General features: G+C 40.6%; 1 long non-coding RNA gene across 4 annotated transcripts in view; it reads right to left on the bottom strand.

Moving 5' to 3' along the window:
• LOC120525207 overlaps nucleotides 1-19,527 on the bottom strand; it is a 97,673-nt gene extending 78,146 nt beyond the window's left edge. The window contains exons 1-4 of one of the 4 annotated variants that reach the window (XR_005632905.1): nucleotides 19,296-19,527; nucleotides 17,435-17,527; nucleotides 17,201-17,350; nucleotides 1,434-1,559 (exon numbers count right to left, since the gene is read on the bottom strand). This is a non-coding gene — a long non-coding RNA (uncharacterized LOC120525207). The remainder of the gene's footprint in view (nucleotides 1-1,433; nucleotides 1,560-17,200; nucleotides 17,351-17,434; nucleotides 17,528-19,295) is intronic. The other 3 variants (XR_005632908.1, XR_005632904.1, XR_005632906.1) reach the window with 3 other exon arrangements.
• Nucleotides 19,528-21,990: the final 2,463 nt, after the last annotated feature.

Here is a 21,990-nt window from a genome sequence, read left to right as displayed (position 1 = left end):
ACACCATTGTTGTTCAGTGTTCTCCTGATGGTGGACTCATAAACATGAACATTAGCCAATGTGAGAGAGGCCTTCAGTTGGTTAGAAGTTACCCTATGGTCCTTTGTGACCTTGCCGACTATTACATGCCTTGCTCTTGAAGTGATCTTTGTTGGTCGACCACTCCTGGGGAGGGTAGCAATGGTCTTGAATTTCCTCCATTTGTACACAATCTGTCTGACTGTGGATTGGTGGAGTCCAAACTCTTTAGAGATGGTTTTGTAACCTTTTCCTGCCTGACGAGCATCAACAACTCTTTTTCTGAGGTCCTCAGAAATCTCCTTCATTCGTGCCATGATACACTTCCACAAACATGTGTTGTGAAGAGCAGACTTTGATAGATCCCTGTTCTTTAAATAACACAGGGTTCCACCTCACACCTGATTGTCATCCCATTGACTGAAAACACCTGACACCTCACCTTCAAACTAACTGCTAATCCTAGAGGTTCACATACTTTTGCCATTCACAAATATGTAATAATTGATCATTTTCCTCAATAAATAAATGACCAAGTATAATATTTTTGTCTCATTTGTTTAACTGGTTTCTCTTTATCTACTTTTAGGACTTGAGTGAAAATCTGATGGCATTTTAGGTCTATATAGAAATATAGAACGTTCTAAATTGTTCACAAACTTTAAAGCACAACTGTAGTAGTGAGTAAGTGGACCAGCCACGCTTCGGGCACTCAGGGCACTCCTTTGTCCAGCTAGTCCTTTCGCCTTGTCTGTAATTATTCCTTTGTTTATAAATAGATTTCCCTTTTCTGTTGTGACTTTGGGTTCTCCGGTTGTTATTTTGGACATTTTAGTGCCCCATAAAATCCACACTCTGTATTTCCTGTCTGTATTCCAAATTCACAGTGTCCGTCTACCCGAAAAACATTTTGAAAACTGCATCCAATAATTATCTTCCTTCATAATTCAAATGTATCTTTATGAGACGTGAACCAATCTGGAATGTGGTGGCAGTATATTTCTGGGCACAGTCATGCACACACCTGTCACGATGGCACAATGGAAAATCACCAACTGCCATCACATCTTTGGCATGTTGACAAATTCCAGTACACAGGAGACAAATTTAATAGAAGCCAAATAAATTTAAATCAGATGCCATACAATAATTAAAATGTGATATGATCCTCTTAGGTGTTTATGGATACAAATGATTTTCATTTTTAGAAGGCTTCTGGCAGCACCAGCGTCATGTTTGGCAAGGTAGACTGACACAAACTATTAATGAGTTCATCTTGTTCTAACATCTCAAAAGATTAAAGCCACTCTTGTTTTGTATTTTACAAGCTGATGCATTTAAATGTAGTGTTTTTCTTCAGGATTCTATGAGGTTTCAATAGTTGTTTTTAATATTTGTAAAAAGCAGTGAATTACCTCTCTGTTGTCTTCAAGCATCCACTGCTTTCCAAGAATGAAGACGGAAGCAAACATGAGAGACCTCTCTGCTTAGCGATGACAAGCGTTCAAGGGGATTCAGGCCATGTGCCGGACACTTCACTGCTAAAAGAAGAGGAGTGCAGAACTGGTATGGAGGCGAATTATGTGATTAAAATATAAAAAGCAAACTCACAGCACGTTATCAGTACTTGCACTTTTAATTGTTTGTTAACATTAGCAGCACGCTGCTACAGAGTGACGATCAAACACCCTCATTATTGTAAAGTGGTGGCGAAGGAGCAGCTGCACAACATGCAAGGAGTCAAACAACATAATCATGATTTTGTGAGCTGCTGGAGGCCAAATGCTTTTCTTTTTCCAAATTAAAGTCAATTTATGTGGGATTTTTGTAATATAAAAAACAAATGTCATGCTTTGATAAATCTTCACTTTCTTTGTGTATGCTATTTGCTTTAAAAGTAATTTGAACTTGCTAGCAGCACTTCAGTTTAAATTTTCTTCCAGGCTCTATAACTCAACAGAATACACTGGAGTAGAAATGTAATCATGATGTCCTTTACTGCTCTTTTACTTAAATACGAGGAGGTGTGGAATCTGGGAAAGGATTTAGAAACAGGCTCTAGAAGTGGAACTTGTCATGATCATAATCGACTGCATTAGTAAGAAATGGAAAGCATTAATGAAGTTATTTTGAATAGCAGACCAAAGGGTCTAAACTAAACGCTCGAGGACAGAGTTTAAACCCGCTACCAGCTGTGATGAAAGGTAAACTGTGGCCATCATTTCAAAAAAACATACGGAAGCACCTAATGTTTTCCTGGAGCAGATTGTTGTTAATAAGAACCTCAATTAGAGGCTGATCTCCAGCAGACCCCTATGAGTAACATGGTAGAATCTCTCTTTAGGTGGCAGCAATCTCTCAAGCACTTCACAGGTGTTCTGCATACCCCGTGGCAAAGTCACGTCTGAGTAAAGACCACACCTAAGGCTTGTAAGAACACATACAGCAAATTATCTGACCACATGGAAAAATGCACCGTCTAATGATCTGAAAACAAGTGTATCATCTGAAGGCAGACTATCACTTACTACAGATAACGCCTTGGCACAGGCAGCATCCTATCATGACAATGCTTTTCATCAAATCCGTAAGACCTTGGAATCCAACAAAGGTTCACCTTCCAACATGAGAATGACGACCTGTATACGGGCAAAGTAACCGAGGACCAGATCAAAACAAGAGGGCAGAGTCTGTGTGTGTCTCCTGTAAGCAGCCAGGCCCCTTTTCTGATCACGCTTTCTGTGTAACATAAAGTTCACCCTGTCTTACAAATTCATTTAGTAGAGTTCCTTCCTTTTCTACATTTTACTTTGGTATTTCTGGATTTCTACTTGTTTCCTCAAGTTGTTTACCCTGAACTCCTCTTGCAAATGTTGTTGCTCTGTGGTAATTGTCTGTGTTCTTTGAATGGTTTCCTGCTTCAGTCATTTTCTTCTCCGAATTACTCCAAAAAAAGTATCTGAATATGGAGGCGGACCACCACCTTTACATGAGGGATGGGTGGAAAGCTGGGAAAGTGGGCCAGTTCAGGGATTTCTATGGTTTATCTAGAGCTCCTTTGAGTTTGTGTGGATGTGTTTTATTTTTTTCTTTCTTGTATTTGTTTGACTCAGCAAAATATTGACCCCCAAGAATAAATTCATTATGTTGTGTCAATATTCCTATGTTACACTACAGACTTGGCATCTTCAAGGCAAGTGAGATTTTTATGGAGCCCATGTGTCCAGCTTATCACCTCTTCCAGGTTTCTACCCTCTAATAGATGCTAAAAACTGGCCGTCTGCATGAGGGACCAACCAACCACGTGTACAGGCTTCCAAGATTTGAGCGGCAGTTGCCAGTAAATGTTATTGTTATATATTGTCTAAGCAAGGTCCTTAGTATCTATCTATCTATCTATCTATCTATCTATCTATCTATCATCATATTGTTCCTTTCTATCTATCTATCTATCTATCTACACATATTATGGCAGAGATGTAATGTCTCTTGGCAAAGCTTCTACTATAACAGTCATTTGCTCTAAGACATTTATTGCATTCATAATTGTTTTATGATGAACTGAAGTGATCACATATTAAGTATAATAAATTCCACATAACTGATGTGTTAGCATTAATAAATAAGGAGTGTTGTAGGTATTGATTTTCTAATGTTGTATGTGACGTTCAAGCGCTCTTGACAGATTTACCTTCCTTTTAAATGGTGTTGTCGTGCAGTAGGCTTCATCTTGAGTGTTTCACTGTGGAGCAGCAGTTTTCAGAAATTCAGACAGGTCGGGTTCATCAGGTCTAGGTTAGGATCAATAATTTAAATTAGGCTTGTTGTTTTCTTCAGATTATTGTGATAAAGCTCTCAGATATAAGAAATGATTTATGTGAGGTTTGACACATCGAGAGGTCCACCACCATAGCTACATTAAAGTAGAGCTCCATCTTAAGGTTCTTGTGAGTTTCTAAAGCCAATGTTCTCTTGTGCATAGCTGGGTTGGTGAGCCAGCACCATAAAAACAGGAGAGAAGCCTCATGCAGCATCAGTTAATCGGACTGCGTGTGACAGAGAAGCAGCTCAGATGCCATAGCAGCAGCAACAAGTATTGGAGAACAGTACCTTTCATCTTGTTTGTTTTTGTTGTGTGAGCGTCTCTTCTCATTTCCTCAGCTCATCCAGAAACAGGCCCAGGACTCTCAGTGTCCTACACACAGAGCCTGACAAGCATCATAAGAGAATATACTCTCCAAAGGATACAGGAGAACAGTGGAGACATCAGGAGGTAAGCCTGACTTGCTATGTGCTCAATTAGTGATGCCCAGTCTTGGTCCTAGAAGCCACAGTGGGTAGGCTTTCACTTCAGCCACTTTATTAACTGTCAGCTCCTCTTGTTAATTGAAGACATTGTCCCAACTTGCTTACATTCTCTACAGCTGTGTAACTTTTATTTCACTTTGAAGTTCAAAAAGATTATTATTGATATTCATGGCTTTTAGTGTTGGGGATTCTTCAGTTTCTATATTTTTGCTTTCTTTTTAATTTGCTTTCTATTTATGATTTTGTTGGTCTCTGTTTTCTTAACCAGAAGGCAAGTAACAAAGAAATACAGCTCACAGTTGTGACACAGGGTCAAGCCCACTACGTTAAAAAGGAACAAGATGCAAAAAAGGACAATGTTTGGTGGGCTGGGGAATGTTTTTTAATTCCGTTGTAAGTGCCTGCAATTCAGGTAGAGAGCCACTAGAGGGCAGCATACCTCATGTCTTTAGGAAAAGGAGAACTCCCTGTTATGGCGCTGACTGAGTGCCAGCAGTCACTTGAAGCCTGTCCTTCTCCTAAGCCTGCAGCTACAGGAGTCGCAATGTGAGGGAACGGCTGTTACAGGACTCTTGGTAATAATTTAACTCTCTCAAGGGCATTAATCTGCTTCAAAAGATATGTGGACATTTTACCCGAACCACTAAAAGACAGCACATGGCACAGTGAACAGACCCCAGCCATCTAAACATGGTACTGTATGGGACTCAGGACTGTAACGGAGACCAATGGCCACCAGAGGGAGCTCTAAGAGGAAATTTACAGGGCTGCCTGGGGGGGCTTCAGTTCAAGAAATGGCGCACATGAGTTGTGTTAGAATAAGTGATAGAGACGTCTTATGGTATAATGAAGTCATTTGAGTTTGGAACTACAAAGTACATTTCGGGAAAGTCTTGAGAGGCAGGGTGCTGGTGCAGCCAGAATAGTGTGAGGAAAGAGAAGGCGAGCTTTTGGGAGGTGAGTGTAAGAGTTAGCTGAGACGTTTGTCAACTTGGCAGACAGCAACTATCACTTGGGCGGTGTAGTCAGAGATAAAGATGCTTGGGCATTTGTTTCCTGTTTATTAATTTTTATTTGTTCATTTCTGTTCTTCCACTCTTCGTGTTTCTCTTTTGTCTTTCTGAATTAAAATAATACTGGAGTTGACTTGATTAAATAAGAAGCTTTATTTCAGGTTAGTGTAGCAAATCTGAGTTTTGGCATCCTGCGATACACTCTGTGTCATTTCTGGACTGGTGTCATATGTTTTTGTGGTGGTTTATATATATTTGGTTACTATTATTTGGTGACACTCTATTGTATTTTCTTTTTGGTACGGCCACCTGCATTTTGTGATGGCTTTTGCAAGGTCGTGGACAGGTTTGTGATTCTCTTGCCTTTTCTTTCTCTCACATGTCACATCACACCATTGTGGCCCAGCCGCTTAAGAAAGTGGAGCGCGATGCACGGCCTCCAGGCACAGGACTGCAGGACCATTTTTAATCACTTCAGGATTTTCTGGACCTGTACGGCGCCAACCAGAAGCATTTTTTTGACATTTTGATTTATTTCTCCAATTGTCAGATTTTTGGTGTTTTATCATCTGATTTGGTTTTGGTTTCCTTATCCTGTTGGTGTTCATTTTTTGTATTTTTTTAAAACTGTATTTAATTACCACTTTTATTCATGCACTTGCTTTTTACATTTTGAGTATCTTTTTATAATCTTTTTTGATATCTTAAATTATTCTCTATTTTTTCTTCTTTTTTTTTTTGGGCCCAGGTGGATGAGTTTGGAATTTCTTTATTTAATGGAATAAATTCAAGTAAATACAGTATACAAATTTTAGTTTATTTGGGCCTGGGGATTGGCAGCACGGTGGCGCAGTGGGTAGCGCTGCTCCATCGCAGTAAGGAGACCCGGGTTCACATCCCAGGTCCTCCCTGCGTGGAGTTTGCATGTTCTCCCCGTGTCTGCGTGGTTTTCCTCCCACAGTCCAAAGACATGCAGGTTGGGTGCATCGCAATCCTAAATTGTCCCTAGTGATGGATTAAAAGCCAGAAGTCTGCATGACCATCATCATCAAGTCTGTCCGTGAGAACCCTAAATCCAAAGAGGACTGTTTCATTTATGTGAGTTAGAAAGCCCAGAGGGGACTGGGTGGTCTCGTGGCCTGGAACCCCTGCAGATTTTATTTTTTTCTCCAGCCTTCTGGAGTTTTTTTTTGTTTTTTCTGTCCTCCCTGGCCATCGGACCTTACTTCTTTTCTATGTTAACTAATGTTGTCTTATTTTAATTTCTTATTTTGTCTTTTATTTTTCTTCATTACGTAAAGCACTTTGAGCTACTTTTTTGTATGAAAATGTGCTATATAAATAAATGTTGTTGTTGTTGTAGTGTGTGCTTGGTGTGTGTGTGTGTGTGTGCCCTGCGTTGTGCTGGCACCCTGCCCGGGGTTTGTTTCCTGCCTTGTGCCCTGTGTTGGCTGGGATTGGCTCCAGCAGACCCCAATGACCCTGTGTTAGGGTATAACGGGTTGGACAATGACTGACTGACTGACTGACTGACTTGGCCTGGGGATGTGCCAGTTCTCGTTTCCCTTTTGGAGATTTGAGGCCTTTTTGTTTGGAGTTTTTAAGCCTTAAACCTATTCTGAGGTGTACAGTAGAAATGTTTTATGCCCGAATCACATTCGTGTACACACCGAGTCAGCTTATTTACATGTCTAAGCATTCAAACATTAAACAGTAACTGAGATCACACAGAACAGCCTCCTGATTAGAGGGCTAAAATGAGGAAAGTGAGAAGACTTAAAAACTGCTTCAACAGCGGATTGAATGAACTGGCACTCTTGTAGCTGATTGCTCCAAATGTCTTGCTAATATTAGATTTAATAGACAGCCGAACCAAAAAATAATTGACAACCACCAAAGCAGTTGGTAGCCTCCTCCTGTGGTAAGTGGTCTAAAATAGAGCAATTTTAATCAATAATTAGAATGTCACTGTCATTTGTGCTCAATGGGTCACACAAGTACTGTACATATAATGGTCTGGACACACACAGAAATGTTCTTGGTTAAAATTAAATTGATTTAAAAAGACAAGGAAGACAATCCTAGTGTTGCTAATGGCTGTTACTGCTTGAAATGACTGATCTTTTATTTTTATTCTTCACATACGGCTGCGGACCCCATTTTCAGCTGCCATTCCTTCAGCGTCTTAATTCTCAACTCCCTTAGCTCATTCTTAATTAGTCCTTTTAAATGCTGATTGGTTATTAGAGAAACCTTTGTAACTGCATTAGCACCACTGATACCTGTAATCCTGTTCACGTGAGGTGTAAGGAACCCTCGTTCCTAAAGTTCAGTTCTGGCTTAAAGAAAATGACCAAAGTTAAACAGCTTTCTCAAGAGACCGGTCAGTCTATATTGTTCTTTTGGAAAATGTGATGGACTACAAAGAAACTGAAGATATCGTATTAAGTTGTCTATTACTGTCTTGAGGGAGGAGGACAAACTGGAACCAACCAGGACAGAAGTAGAGGAGGAAGGTCCAGAGGGGCGACTGCATAGCAAGGGGAGGACATCAGAGGGGGTAGTTTTGATGTTTGATGACGTTGATATGGTGCCTCCACCTGCTATACGCTTCAAAATGTTTAAACATTCAAATGCCGTGTCCTCTTCTACCTGTTTTATGGTGTGTGGCAGCATTTTCTGGACTCAAATTAGGTCCGAGTTTAAAGGATCTAGCTTTCAAGAAGTTTTCGTCCCCTGTAAAATGCCAGTAATATGCTGAACAAAATGTTCGGGAGGCTAATCCTAAGAGGAGGCTGCAGCCATGACATGGTGTCATTAAATGGTTGCTCCCTTTGCTGCCGCCTCAGAATCTCAGAACTCCACCTTTAAATTGTGGCCTGGGCACAGACTGTGTGGCGTTTCCTCAGCTCTTGATGCCTGTATGCTTTCTTTTTTTTTGCCTGCCACTTGTGACACAGAGACTGTTCCTGCCTTGCCCTGACACTGCCGTCGTACTGCTGGGTTAGGCTTAGGGCTCTGTGTCTATGAGCTCAATAGGCCAGAAGTAACTGTAATTTAAAACAATCTAATTGATATTTTTGTTAAAATGCTGTGCCATTCATTTTGAAAGATCGTATACTGGATTTCAGTTTAATTTCATGGTCTGATTTTTCTCAGGAATGATGACATTCAGACTTACGCTGAACAGATGAAGTTCAGTTTAGAATAAATGGCTTGACTTGTCACTGTCATATTGTCAGTGTATCCTTTCCTTGAAAGAAGCTAGAATTATTACTAAATAGGGAGTCCATATGACTCCATATATTCTGCATGCTTCACTCGAAGATTGACTAATGCGTCACTAATTAAAATTTTAAACGCAGTTTAATTTCCACAATTAAACACACCACAGGACAGCTGCACTGCATTTCACTCTCGCTGCTCAGGATGAAATGAAACACTTGCTCTGCCTTGGAAGCTTCTGTCCTAATTGTGGGGCCTTCATGGCGTTTCAGACATCTGAACCAGTTGGCAGCATTACTGGAGATATGCATTGCGAAGGTAATCGCTTTCACCAGATTGATTATGAAGATCGCTAAAAGCAGAGAGTTCACCTTCATGGCTGCAAGTGATATCCCCAGACATGTTCTTTGTCTGTCTTTACCCACAACTAACCCGACTTACAAATATTGTCATTTAATAAAATACAGTACAATGCAGTTTATTTTTGTCTAGCCCAAAATCACACAACAAGTGCTGTAATGGGCTTTAACAGGCCCTTCCTCTTGACAGCCCCCTTAGCCTTGACTCTCTAAGAAGACACGGAAAAACACCCAAAAAAACCTTGTAGGGAACAAATAGAAGAAAAAATGGAAGAAACCTCGGAAAAAGGCAGGTAGGTTGGGCGGGCAGTGGGTGTCAACAAAGAAGGGGGTCAATACAATACAATACAATACAATACAATACAATGCACAGCTTCCCATACAAGTTCACAGATTCCCTTTATCTGCTAAATCTCAAACTAAATAAGGAGTAAACAGAAATCTTAGTGATGGGCAATAATGGACGTAGTGAGGGTATTAGAAATAAACTTGATCCATTAGGCTTAAAAGTCAAGCCAGAGGTAAAGAATTTAGGGGGTATTATTGACCCCGACCTACATTTTAAATCACATATTCATCAGATTATCACTTGAGCAATATAACTAAAGTTTGACCTCTTATACTTTTTCAGGACTCTGAACAATGAGTTCACTCTTTTGTTTTTAGTGAACTAGATTACTGTAATGCACTCTTTACAGGACTACCTAAGAAAGTAGTCAGTCAGTGCAGAATGCAGCAGCAAGAATCTTAACTAGAAAAAGAAAATCTGAGCACATCTCTCCAGTTTTATTGTCGTTACATTGGATACCCGTGTCACTTAGAATTGAGTATAAAATACTACTAACGGTTTACAAAGCCTTAAATAATCTCACCCTGTCCAATACTTTGGAATGTCTGTTCCAAAACACTCCAATTCTGAGAGCCAACCTGAAAAGAAGTGTTGAGGCGGCCGTTTGTTGTTATGCACCTAAAGTTTGGAATACTTTACCAGTAGAAATCCACCAGGCTAATACTTCAGAACAATAAAAACAAAAACTGCTAAAAAACATTATTTTAAAATGGCTTTTTTGTAGCTACATTTTAGTTGTATCCCTATTAGACTATATGGGCGTTGAATTATCTTTGTTCTCTGGGTTCTGCAATTCCCTACTAACCCCTAAAGTTCTCAGCTGTCTTTTCTCCTGTGGTGGCGAGCTGTACCACCACCACCTGATCAAGGCACCATGCTGCCCCTACGTTTATGGATTGAATGGCGGGTTTCCCAGATGTCCACATGACCATCATCTTCAACTTCTTCCATGTGAGGCCTGTAAACCATAAGGACTGATTTAGAACATCTGTTTTAGGTGGAATGCCCAGGGGGGGCTGGGTGGTCTTTGGCCTTGGAACCCCTGCAGCTTTTGTTTTTTTCTCCAGCTTAACTGGAGTTTTTTTATTTTTTTCTGTCCTCCTGGCTGTTTGACCTGACCTTTTTCTTTCTTACACACTGTATAATATTATTGCCTAATCTTGTTTTTTTCTGTTTTATATTAACTTCCTTTGTACTTCATCTACATTGTATGAAAATGTGCTATATAAATAAATGTTGTTGTTGTTGCAGTAATGCATGAGGCACATTATTGTTGTACATGAAATATTTAAAGCTCAAATTCTATATGTGTTTATGTCCGATATACAAATCAACACCATTGAACCAATCTCTGAAAAAACTTGTAAACCAGTTTGAAATGGGGGGGACCATAGACTATGCCCCAACCCACAACCGTGACACCCTGACTTACTACAGTAAGTACCCTTTGAAGGTTACCAAATGCTATTCATTGGGGTGAGTTTGCACAAAGAAATGTTCTCCATTTTGTCATCAGCCCTAGGAGTACCCCAGTTTAAAGGGTGGGCAGAGGCGCAAAGTTACCACAGTACCCTTACAGGGCAAAATTTGAACATCTGTTTTTAACAAAAGTTGTTCTATATGTCCCCAGGGGCTAAGCTTATTTACTCGGGGTCACCCTGACTTACAACAGTAGGTTACCAAAAGTTGTTCATTGGAGTGGGTTTGAATTAAGACATTTTCTCCATTTTTTCTTGGCCCCTAGGAATACCCCATTTTAAAGGGGGCTTCAAAGTAATTCCAGGAGTACCCTTATTTACTGGGTGGCACTCTAGATTACTACAGAGGGTACCATTAGAAGATTGCTAGAAGCTGCTCATCAAAGAAAATTTCCCCATTTTGTCCTGGGCCCTGGGGTACCCTAATACAGGGTGGCGCATGAAAAACAGAGCTGTCTCTGACCGGCTGGCTCGAGCTATTATACAGGTGGGTGCCATCATGATCGCGGAGCCTCGTTGTCGTGACGGGGTCAGCAGCCCCAACTGTGCATTAGTAAGGAAGCTGTGAGTCTGTGGGTACAGAGGTGTGTACACAGAAGATGTATTCTGTGCAACAGAAAATTGGAATAGTGGAGGCATATGTGTCTACTGGTTCTTTTAAGGAAAGGAGTAAACCTACCAGCAAAGAGCAGTATTCACAAGTTGGTGAAGAAGTGGTGTAAGACTGGGTCAGTTGCAAACTGCAAAAAGAATCGGGCCCTGTCTGTTCATAAACCTGCGGTCGTAGCAGATATTCAGGAACGGATGGCCAGAAGCCCTAGGAAACCGACACGTAAATTGGCACAACAAGCGAATGTTTCGTGCAGGTCTTGTCAATGTGTGTTGCACTCACTACAAATGAAGCCGTACAGAATGACTTGTGTCCAAGAACTGAAGGACGACATGTATTTTATTGCTCGTGGCTCCTTCAAACAATTGCAATTGGATTTTTGTATTGCTTATCTTTCGTTTCGTGTACGGGCTAAGAAACGTACATCGACGTGGAGTTGGAGATGGTTTGGTTTTTCGTGCGCCACCCAGTATAAAGGGAGGGCTTTCAAGTTACAGCAGTGGGTATCCTTAGAAGACAAAATGTGAACAACTGTCTTTAGCAAAAGTTGTTTCACATGGTGGGTTTCACCCTAACTTACTACACAAGGTACCCTTACAAGGTTACCAAAGGTTACCATTGTATAGAAAATGTAACTCCATTTCGTCCTGGGCCCTAGGGGTAGCCCAGTGTAATGGGGGGCTTCAACGTTACTATAGAGGATACCCTTGGCAGTCAACATTTCACAAACTGTCTTTAGCAAAAGTTGTACTGCAAGGTGGGTTTATATTCTCTACATTTAGTCCTGGCACACAGGGGTACCCTTATTTCAAGGGGGTCTCGAACCTACTACAGTAAGTACCTCATGGAATTTGCACACCTCCTTCATTTCATCAGGGGAAGACTGTAGACTATGTCCTAACACAAAGTTCTGACCCTGGGGGTCTCTTTATTTACTAGGGGTCACCGTGACTTTCTACAGTAGGTACCCTTCAAAGGAACTCTTGCAAAAGCGTCTTTCCTCAAGCTGTTTATTGGAGTAGGCTTTTATTAAAATATTTTCTTCATTTTGTCCTGAGCCCTAGAAATACGCCAGTTTAAAGGGGAGCCTCAAAGTGACCCCAGGAATGCATCTATTTAATGAGGGGGAAAGGAGCTATATAAATAAAATGTATTATTAACTTACTACAGAAGGTACCATTAGAAGGTTACCAAACGTTGTTCATTGGGGTGAACATAAGGAAACCTTCTCCATTTTGTCCTGGGCCTTAGGGATACCATAATTTAGACGGGGGAGGAATGGCTTCAGACTTACTACACTGGGTACCATTAGCAGGTAACATTTGAAAAACTGTCTCTAATAGATTTTGACCAAATCAAATTTTCTACATTTTGTCCTGGAATGGCGTTGAACCTGCTGCAGTAGAGAACAGTCTGCCCATGGAGAGAAAATCTGAAAAAGCGTCTTTTACATTAAGGTACAGCAAAAGCATTAAATAAAATCAGCGTAATATTCAAATTGCAGTCCACATAGGCTTTGTGGAGCCTGCAAATACTTTTGTACAATCCACACATTAGTTACACACAGGACCACTCTAACTGCAATGGCAGCAATACCACCTACATTTCACAACAGGTCGTCCACCTGAAGCAAAACACGTCCAGTACTGGGATGGGAGACCATCAAGCTAAAGCCTGAGTTGTTACTGGAAGAGGTGTTGGTGAAACCAGCAGGGGGCGCTTAGCCTGTGCTCTGAATGAGGGTCCCAATGCCCCAGTGCAGTGACAGGGACACTGTGCTGTAAATATGGCACCGGCACATTAGATGAGATGTAAACCCAAGGTCCTGACTCTCTGTGGTCATTAAAGATCCCTAGGAATCCTTTGAAAAGAGTAGGAATTGTGTCTTCATCATTCTGACCTCCTAATCATCTCCCATCTCCAACTGGCTAACTATTTTTTACATCCTATTACAACCTAATAGTTAATGGCTGCTGTTGTATCATCCAGGTGGGCGCTGTACATTGGTGGCAGTTGAAGGGGCTCTCCATTGTCTGTGTAAAGAACTTTGAGTAGTAAGAAAAGCGCAATGTAAATGTAATAATGAAAATAATAATAATTATTATTATAATAACTGGGGCCTATTGTCCTATAAAATTTTCCAGGATAGGGTGGGTAACAGCTACTATAGGAATAAAATTAAGGCAAATGGTTTTTAATTTTAATGTACCTTTACTCAGCCAAGAATGAGAATCATCTCTTATTTACTGCACAATGATGTACCAGCCATGAGGCACAGTGCAATATAATACTAATCAGCTGTATACAAGTAATCTTTATTTATAATACGCTACTGTGGCTGTCCGATTGTCGGTCCAGGATTTTAACTCACCTGTAGCTCGCAAACCATTTGACCGATTGACTTGAAATTTGGTACACATATACAACGTGACGTCTACTATCCACTGTCAGGTGATGATTGACCTCCAAGATTATTCCTGTTTTTATTTTTATTTTATTTTATTGTAGAATTAACTCTCTAGTGGCCAGCAGGGTGGCTGTGCAGCAGATGTGTATGGGTGCCATTCTCATCCCTACCACCTTCGCTGTCACTTCCTCTACCTCTTCATATCTTAAATCATTCTTGAGGCAGACTGAAGACTTAAAAAATGAAGGAAAACAAACGAAGTAACTGCAACACAAACACTGATTTAATCAGTTTTAACGCGAAAAGATGCCGACGAAAGAAGAGAAGCAGCGGGCCGCTAGGGTGGAGAAAAGAAGAGCTGCTCAGAAAGTAGCAAGCGCATCAACCTCTGAGCAAACGAAGAGACAGAAAGAGGATGAAAACTAGGAATGCTCAAGTCAAGTGTGTTCGCTGCATGTTATCAAGCAGTACGCCGTTACTGGTATGTCATAATTCCATAACAACAACAACATTTATTTATATAGCACATTTTCATACAAAAAGTAGCTCAAAGTGCTTTACGTAATGAAGAAAAGAAAAATAAAAGACAAAATAAGAAATTAAAATAAGACAACATTAGTTAACATAGAAAAGGAGCAAGGTCCGATGGCCAGGGTGGACAGAAAAAATAGAAAAAAAAACTCCAGAAGGCTGGAGAAAAAATAAAATCTGCAGGGGCTCCAGGCCACGGACCGCCCAGTCCCCTCTGGGCATTCTACCCAACATAAATGAAACAGTCCTCTTTGTAGTTAGGGTTCTCATGGAGAAGCTAGATGATTCACTGATTATCTAGCTAGTGGTAGTGGCAAGTTTTGATCTACAAACAGTTTTGCAAAACTAGCACAGAAATTTGTCTTGTAGGCGATTTCACAACAAACACATTAAAAGAGTTTTATGTGGTGGAAGACACTTCTGTGTTCATGTGCACGTAATCAGTGGCACAGCAGTGAAATGAGTTCTGCTTCAGCCTCCTGTTTGCGTCACCATGGAGGAGTGCAGTGTGTTTTTTAAAAATGTGACATGCTGCTTATTTTCCACATGAGGACACATCGCTGCGTTGTGCCCACAGGAAAGTCTCACTACATAGGATTTTGCCCACCATGCTACCCCACCCTGTCCTACTTCTTGATTTCTGCTGAGGAAGTTGACGAAATGCACAGTAGAAGCACCACAGAGGTTCAAGATACTTTTCTACTTCCGATGCATCTTTAGGATGGTGATCACCAAGATTGTCATCTTTATGGTCAAACTGGGGATCGTAATGCCAGAACACACCTGACAGCTCGACAACATTTCTAAACGTGACTGGAATTTGGTGATTTTTTTTTCCCATTGGAGATCTTAATTTAAATACTAAATGACAAGCAGAGGATGTGGAGTGAGTGCATGCACAGTAAATGCTTCCAAACAGGAACTAAACGACTTTCCTCTTCTGTTAATAGCACAAATGTCTTTGAATTTGTTTAACTATTTTTCAGTTTTGCAGCAAATTCACTTTTACAGGAATCGTGTCGCTCATCACTAGTTAGGGCCAATCCCAGCAGCATCAGGTGGACACCAACTAGAATAAGGGTGTGCTTGTCCACTCCAGGGCACGATAAACCTGTAAAAGGTGCATATGCCAAATCTACTAAGCACTGTGAGATCTTTAGTGAGTGTCATAATATTTAACTTATTAGAAATCTTTTTAGAGGGATTGTGAAAAGGCAAGTCTTGCCACTGTGTCTGTTTTCTCCCCACTGAGGACACCCAATCAATGCTCGATGTTACATGAAGTAGTTCAGTTCCACATGCATTACGTAAACTGAGTTTGCATCACCTACTGTCATTCAAATTGAAAAGAACATTTCAACGGTTCTCTTTGGGTTCCTTAAAACATTTCTGCAGCAGCTGCTGTAATAAACCACTACACAGCAGAAAGGATTTGTTTGAATGACAAAGCAGAAGAAACCTTTGAACACAAAAAAAGAAGGAGTGACTGGTGACACAGAGGACAGCATAGCTGGCACTGGTTTAGAGTCCCAGCCCAGTCACTGTCGTCCATCATGGTGTTTCTCTAGTCTTGTACTCTGGTTTTCACCCCAAGCGGCAGCGGTCACCTGCCAACTCTAAAGTGTGTGCTGTGTGAGTAAATGTGCCATGTGATGAACTGGCATCCCATCGGGGGTCTGCTTCTGTCTTGTACTCAACACTCCTGTGACCCTCAAATGACATGTAAGACTTGAATTTGAACCCTGGTCCAATGTGCACCTTATCTGAGTCTCATATCCTTCTGAACTTATGCTTAAAAGCTGATGCTGTTATTTTATTATTTATTACTATGATAAATGCATTTTTTGTTATTTTATATAACCCTTAAGAGAAAATGTTATATTTTTGGTATAATAAATAAAGTTTCCTGTTGATGGCAAACATACAGTTCAGAACATAAAAATGAACGAGCATCCTGGTGTCCTTTTAACCCCCCTGAAAAGTCACGTGCTCTTAAGGACTGTAAATCAACCTAATGTTGTCACGGTTGATTGTAATTATTTAAGGTATCAATGTTTGCCATGTCCATTTAGCAAATAAGGGGTAACCTATAATGTTAAAAGTTTTATAAATGTTTTTATTTTTTTGAGTAGTGACCTAATCAATGAATCGTAGAAATGTAGCGCAGATGACACTTTTTCCTTTGCAAAATGACTAACATGATAAGTCTTTGCAGATTTAGATAAAGAATAATGATTGACGTTTTCTCCTGCCTGTGTTTTATTGCTTAAATCAGCGTATTCCAGTGGGGGGGCGTCTGTATTCATAATTTTCTTCCACAGACATTAGACAGCTGCCGGATGTTGTCACTCGCTCTGCCTGAGTGTCTTAATGTCCAGATGTGGCTCCAAACTGCCATGTAGGAAAACCGTTGTCCTGCTTGCTCTGACCTAGAAAAGCATCCATTGTCTAAGCTTTAGGAATTCTGACTTATTTTTTTTTATAGTAGACTAAGATGGTCCATTTTTGGTGAAAAAAATTAATTTTTATGTTATAAAACCTATCACCAGAGCTCAACATAACTCGCTTATTACCTTCCATCCCCTACTTGTGCTGAGGGTGAGTGTGGCCCTCAGAGGACTTGTGCTTCTCCCTGTTGATCTAATACTTTCACATTTTAGGAGAAAATGAATCACGGGGTTCAGTAAATGGGACCTTGTGGGAGCCGCCTGCAGTGTCCTGCAGGTTCAGTTGGCTGTTACAAAAACTCCACGAGTTCAGAACACATTTCTGTTTTCCACTGTTGTCAGATTAGCTCTGGTCTCCCGCAACCTCACTGGAAAAAGTGAGTTCAGAAGCATGAAAGATTGATGGGGGGATTAACCTGCTAAGTTGTTTTGTTTTTCCCAACTTGCTAACTTACCAGTTGTGAGGAGGTGGACCTCAGCTTCTCTATGAGATCAGTTAACTAAAACAGTGAAGCGGCTACAAGACACTGCATGCAGCAAGGACTGGCTGTTTGCTCTTGTTTGCTGTCCTGGATTAACGTGACACACTGGGCTCGCTGTGTGGTCTGATGGAACAAAAGTGATTGTCTGTTCTGTTGGAGCCATTGATGAAAAGGGACAGATGGAGGAAAACTAACCAATCTGATTACCTTAATTGGAAGAGAAGATCATCCGGCCTTGATTTCAAGGTGATGTCTGTCATCATTTCACCAAGACAGCACTTCAGTCAACACACGAGGATTCTGGAAATTGAGGATAAACCACAGTGAAAAAATATTTTAAAATGTTATTGATCATTTCCTACCAATTATCTTGAAGACACAGAGAAGTTACAGCAATTAAAAAAAGATTTCTTGGCTTCTGCAAAATCAGACACAACACATTCATTTGGTGAGCTATCAAATCAGACGTTCTTGCTGTGAATTTTAGTTTTTCTTCACACAGAGAACCACAGACACATGGAGTAAATTACCAAGTAGTGCAGTAGACAGTAAAACTTGAGGGACCTTCATAAGTCGACTCGAGGAATTAGTTGGACAGGACTGGCGAGCTTTGCTGGGCTGAATGGCCTGTTCTCATCTGGATAGTTCTAATGGTCTAAGAATGAGAATATCTAAATATCAAATTTAAACTGATATCTCAAAACATATTTATTGCCTTCGAGTGAAATTCTGTGGCTCACACCATATGAAGAATCCCTGATGAAACAGGGATTTTCAAGTGAAAACACACAAACACAAGGAGACACCGCAGACCCAATTCTGAAATATAATACTTGAAAATGGGAAATGGAACAGAATCCTAGAAAACACAAATGAGGTTCTGGTACATGAGATTTCCAAAAAATGCCATTTTTCTTGTTAATCTAACAGTTTCCTTGATCACAAAGGAGAAATCAATCCTATTAATTATGCCGTAACTCTTACCTATATGGTGAATCCCAACATTGTAAAACTGCCACGGTATGTGTGACGGTGGGTGTGCCTGTGCATGTGCCCCGTGGTGGACTGGCACCTGCTCCACAGTTGACTCCTGTGTTGGACAGAATTCTGCTGGGGCAGTCGACAGCTCTGTGAGATCCTGATTTGTGTACGAGGGTAAGAATATCCGTGGACATGAAATGTTGCTTGTTTTGAATTCATTCAGTTTTTCCTGTTGGTATCGGACAAGAGCACACTGACTTTACTTTGATTTCTACTGGAATGAGTGGGGATGGGGGTATATTTTCTATGTGGTTAGCTATGTTCTCCATGTTTTATGCAGGTGTTTATGTGGAATTCTGTTGTACTGCCATAATTCTGATGACCAGGTAGTTCACAATCTCCCCCAAGTGGTATGGTGTGCATAAGCTGTGATGATTTCGGTGTCTTACGTGTGTTCCTTCTTTGCAGTTATTGCTGCCAGGTAGAGATTGGTTTCCCAAAATCTATTAAATGGATAAATAAATGTACAGGGATGGAAGGATCAATAGATGGATGGATGGATAGAGACAGAGAGAGAGAGGGAGGTTGAGAGCAGGCGCTGATAGCACATTACTGCACCCACCACACGCAAAACCACCTGGACTGGGACCCGAGTACAGCGGGTGACACCTCAGCACCACACAGGAATAAATATATTTTGTAAGAATATTTTTTTAATCTCTTAATTAATCTCTTAATCTGTTAATAATCTTTTTATTATCTTCGTAATAAATTACAAAATGTAAAGAATTGAAGGAGACAGAAATGTCGTAAAGTCACTGCAACCCCACAAAAGGAGTCACATTATTGATAGACAAGGCAACATGCAAATCCCCTCCTATTTGAATTTAATCAAAATTAAGGTCAGGAACCACACAGGTCTGAAAAGGGCATAACTATGAAACAATCATCAGATCAGTGCAAAAGTAGAAGAGGGTCCCCCAGCAGCCCTTACAGACAGCAAATAAAAAAAAAAAACACATGTTATTATCTCTAAAATAATCTGTAAGGATTCAGCAGCAGCAAAGTCACCTCACTTTCCACTTACCTTCACATGCCTTGGATCCCTCGGATGGCTGGCTCCAGGCAGGACGCTCTTTCCTCCCCTCTCTCTGCCTGTCATTTGCTTGTTCCTTCGGCCAGCGCCGTGAGCCGTCTCAGTCCCCGCTGGCACCAACCTCAGCTGGAGGTCAGACCACTGACTGGGGGTGGGGAGACTCGATCTCGGTGCTCCTAATCTTGTCGAGCAGCTCCTTGGTGCTGTCATTTAGTGCGTGTGGTGCTTCCGCCGCCTCCACATGTCCTTGCGTTCTTTAGGAAAGGTTAACTTTGAGATGACTGTGTTAGCTTGTTGCTGTTCTTCATACTTGGGTGTGTATGAGCTTTACATTTGTAAGAATTGTACTTGAATGGAACTTTTAAAAACCGAGTACCATTTTCATTTATGCTCAATAATGCGCACTTACCACATTAATTGTACCAGAAGGTTTTGTCAGTATGACTTATTAAACAGTAGACGTGCATTCAAAAGAATAAACATAAATATTCCTTCCATCCATCCATTACCAAACCCATTCAGTATGTACTTTGCTGCCTTGTGGTGTTTACCATTTGATTATTTAAAAATAAAATGAATAATTCATTCCTCCATTCACTATATAATGGACTTATTCAGTTCAGGGTCATGGGGAGACAGTGCCATATCCATCTGTCTGTCCATCCATCCATTGATTTTGTCTCCAGGAGCCTATCCCAGCAATCACCTGGCACTAGGCTATCACAGGGTGAGGACACACACACACACACACACACACACACACACACACACTGGGAATCAGTGTAGCATCCACCAAACCTGCGTATCTTTGGGCTGTAGGAAGAACTCAGAGCACCCGAAGGAAACCCACCTGAACATGGGGAGAACATGCCAACTCCACACAGGGCGCACCTCGGACTTGAACCCCTTGTTGTGAGTCAGCAGTACTACAACTGTATGACAGAATTGCATACTGTACAACTTGAGGATGGTTTCTAAATTCTTTCATCCATCCATCCATCCATTATCCAACCCGCTATATCCTAACTACAGGGAAACAGCGTTAGTAAATCAATTCTATCCTTTCTTACTGCCCCTCACAATGTCTGACATCCAAAGATGCATTACAAAGCAAACAGAAGTACGGCACTAAATGTCCAACTTTATACGTGAGAGGGATTGGCTCTGCAACTAACAAGAAGCCAGTGAAGTGACCGGACTGGAGCTGTGTGGTCCTAATTCTTAGAGGCTGATATGATCCTCGCTGCCATGTTTTGAAGTAACTGAAGTGTAGTGAAAACCTATCAGTCAATCCGGACAGAGAATGTGTTAGAATTCCTGCTTGCATTTTATTTCTCTAAGGTTTTCCTGGAGCTATAAAAACAGACAATATCTGGGGGTTTCTGACCCAGCTAATTGTCTACTGGTTTTTAATTTTTTTCCTGTCTTTTTCTACACCATTTTGTGTTTTGTCCAATGTTCACACATCAATTGTTCTCATGGAAATCATTCTATAACATAATCAATATGAGTAACAGCCTCACACCATCTGAGATTAGATTTATAATTTGGGAAATACATGGTTTAATTATTGAATTTGTAGAGATTGACTTTTGCTGTGAACTTGGTCAGCCCACAAGGTGCTGCTAGGAGTTCATAAGCTGTGCCCCTTCAGTACCCTCAGTATTCAATATGATTAGACTTTGAAGATTGGGGGTTATCCCCATGGTGGTCGGATCACATGCCCTTAGATTGCCCTTAACTTTCATAAACGGCGCCCATGAATGGCAGCACATTAGGCAGTCAACTACATTACCTAATTGATTGACTGTCTCTACTTTCATTTTGCAGTTTTATATTTCAGGTTTTGTCGTTTCTTTCATCTCTGGTTTTGGTCATTTCTTTCATTTTCTGACTTCTTTTTCTCTCTTGGACTTTCCTCATAAAATTGATCTGACCTCTCGCACTACAAAATGACACAGAGACTAGCTTTTCAAGATCATAATGGATAAGAAAAGCTTGCAGTATTTCTAAGCTGAAAAAGATCCACTTTAGCAAGTCACTCTTGACACTAACATTTCGCATATTCAGCTAGTATAAAATTTAAACCTCTTAAGCTAACAGTGTGAAAAATTGCTTTACTGTTTACAGAATTACTACCTGTTAAATGAGCTTCTGGTTTCTTCTGAATTTAAACACAAATATTTACCATTCATGGATTGTTTTACAACAACAACAAATTTTTTTTTCTATAGCTTAAAGTGCTTTACATGATGAAGAAATAGAAAACCGAATTAGGGAACACTAAATTAACATGGAGTAAAAGTCCGATGGCCAGGGAGGACAGAAAAAACATAAAAAAAATTCCAGATGGCTGGAGAGAAAAAATAAAATCTGCAGGGGTTCCAAGGCCATGAGACCACCCAGCTCCCTCTAGGCATTCTACCTCACATAAATGATCTCAATCAGTCCTCATTGTATTCAGGGTTCACAGGGAAGAACTTGATGATGACGGTCAAGTGGACTTCTGGCCTTTAATCCATCAATGTAGGGACATCACGGTGCTTTGATGTCTGAAAGTATAATAACGTATTTCCTGGATTTTAAGAGATTCAAATATTATTTACAACACAAGTTCAAGTTACAGTATACTGTATATAAAATATTGATGTAAAAGAGCAGCAAGCTCATTGGGTTTTCAAGCACT

The sequence above is a fragment of the Polypterus senegalus genome, chromosome 1 (genome assembly GCF_016835505.1).
Source record: "Polypterus senegalus isolate Bchr_013 chromosome 1, ASM1683550v1, whole genome shotgun sequence".
NCBI classification, from domain to species: domain Eukaryota; kingdom Metazoa; phylum Chordata; class Cladistia; order Polypteriformes; family Polypteridae; genus Polypterus; species Polypterus senegalus.
This window is presented reverse-complemented; position numbering and strand designations above follow the sequence as displayed.